We start from the raw sequence: 2,705 nt of genomic DNA, 5'->3' as shown, positions 1-2,705 counted from the left end.
TCTAGTTTTCAATGGTGTCAAATCTGATTTCTGCGTATTACAGCATTCCCACTCCACTGCAGTCTGTCACTGGGACTTTATTCTCTCCTTGATCCCTGTTGGGACTTTATTCTCTCCTTGATCCCTGTTGTATTTTTAGGGAGAGATTTTCAACGATGCACATGGCAGGTAGGCACTGAAAGGCAATGGGAATTAGGACCCAAGTTGTCAAAGAGATTTAGGCACCTCACTCCCAAAGATTTCCATGGGGCACCTTTTGAGGAGCAAGGCCCGTGTAATCCCATCTTGCACAAGAGAACTGCCACGGACTCTTACAGTTCCCGCAGCGTGTCATGGTACCAGTGGGTTCCTTTTTCCTGAAGAGCTCGGCGTGCTTTCCAGCCCTTGAACTAGGCTTCACAACACTCCTGGGAGACACGTTTGCACAAGAAGCTGGGGAAACTCAGGGGTTAAGCAAGTTGTCTATGTGGTAACAGAGCTTCCCAGCCCATGTCTTGGCCACAAGGCCAGACTTCCTCCCAAGAGCCAGAGCCTCCTCTCAGTCACCTTTACACAGCACTTGGAGAGTCATCACTGGCCCGACTGTAAATGCCAGGTATAAAGTACTGAAATCACCACAACGAACATGCTTCAGCATGGAAAAGGCCAAGGGCTTCTCATTGAAAAAGAGGAGCAACCCACAGTGGAAGAAAACGCACTCCGGGGTGACGGGATGCGTTATAAACATTTGTATTGCCACTTCTTTGGAGAGAGTTGCTCACGAGCCATCCCCATGAGTGGTCCTAGCTACGTAGCAATAAAGACGTGTCTGCCCCCCCGCCCAGACATCTGTAGGAGGAAGGATGTGTAACGGGTGTATCTGGCCTATGCTTGGGCTCTTTTCATTCAATTCAATAAATTATGCGGGTCACCCCAGGCAAGTGCCAGTATGACCCTTAGGCCCAAGTCTGTGGCATCACAAACGGCAGCAAAAAGTCACGTCCAAAAAAGTTTTTACATGATTTTGCATCTGCCTCCCACTGGAGAGCTTCATTGTGCACATTCCCATGCATAGGCCACTGTGCAGACGAAAGACAAACACATGCGTGTTTGTTAATAGCCAGGGCCTATTGGGGACGTGCAGAAGGCTGCCACCCCAGAAGAAATGATACATTACATTGCAGAGAGGTCTTGTGGGCGAGCGTCTAGTGTGCTGGGACTCGGAGCTAGATTTGAGTCCCAGCGCTGCTGCTAAATGGCCTTAGGCAAGGCACCTCTGTGCCTCAGTTTCCCCAGCTGTAACAGGGGGACAATGATGCTGACCTCCTTTGCGATCCATGGCTGAAAAGTGCGAGGTAAAATTGTGGTGTTTGTGTGTGAGAAATTGAGAGTGATCGTGCCATTATGCACATACACACAGGGGCAGAGTTAAGGTGATCCCTGCAGGTCTGCCGTTACCATTGCCCAGCATTTACGTGCTGAGCCCTGAAACTGTCACGTTCTCTTCATATTCTTTCTGGTGAGCATTTAGCAAAGGCTCCACTGCGAACACTCGCCCAGAAACGTGGCGGGGAGTGGTGCTTCGCTGTTACCATCATTTCCTTCTTGCGCCAGTCTCCCAGGTACCACCTCAGCTCATGCCTGAGGCTCATTAGTGGGATTCCCATGCCAGGCCCGGTACCAAGTGATTACGTCAATTAATTTATTAGCTTCACACACAACTGGCTTAGGAGGCTGAATTACAGCCCTGTGATTAAATGTGGAAAAACTGAACTCAGTAAAAATGTGTGGGTCGTGCACAAGCCAATTATTAGTCTATATTGGTCTCACTGTAGTGCCTATGGCTCGTTATGGGCTCGCTGTGCTCGATGCTGTACAAACGCCAAATCGGGGTTCCTGCCCCACAGAGCTTACCCTCGAAGCCGAAGGTTGCATGCCCAGCTGCCTTGACTCACTTATTTCACCCAGGATCGTGTTTCTTTGGCTGGCGTGGAATGAGCCCCAGCAGGTGCCAGCCCATTGTCCCATAGCTGCCCGGGCTCGGGCCGTGCTCACCGGAGCGTCTCCGGTACCGCGAGGCACCGTCGCCGAGATGACACCCAGGGAGCACGGCTGTTGTGCAGGTGTCATTTTTTCCCCCATTGCTACGTTTGTTTAGGGTTCTGGGTGCCCAGAACCGTCGTGCTTGCTCCCACAAGGGGCAGTTGTACCCCTGCACTCATGGGGGTAATGGCATGTGCAAAAGGAGGGTAAGATGAGCAGCTCCTACGTCTGCTTTACATTGGCAGGCGTTCCAACCGATGGCGAATTACACAGTACAGAATCCTGGAACCGCAACAAACTCAGACACAACACCACCACCACACACACACGCAAACAGGAAGAGCGGTCTATGCAACCCCCTCCCGATCCTGGCTCGGGGTGCGAGCGAGAGCTCTGTGGTGCAAGCGTTCTTGAGCAAGGAGGCAGAAATATTCCAGCTGACAGTGTTGTTATGTTGGCAGGGAGGCCATGGGCTGTCAAATAAATACGGAGGGGCTTTCTCCCGGAGGGAAACGTATGTATCCAAGCAACATGGAGAAGAGACAACGCAGCAAGTTTCGAACTAGGTGGGAAAAATTCTTTTAGCCTAAAAAGGGTTGTTTCATTCGTGGCGGAGGGCCAAATGATTGGCATGCCAGTGTGTGCGTGGAATCTCTGAATGATCAAATGCCCCCCCCCACACT

Source organism: Chelonia mydas, chromosome 12 (assembly GCF_015237465.2).
Source record: "Chelonia mydas isolate rCheMyd1 chromosome 12, rCheMyd1.pri.v2, whole genome shotgun sequence".
Taxonomy (NCBI): Eukaryota; Metazoa; Chordata; order Testudines; family Cheloniidae; genus Chelonia; species Chelonia mydas.
Note: the sequence above shows the minus strand (reverse complement) of the source record.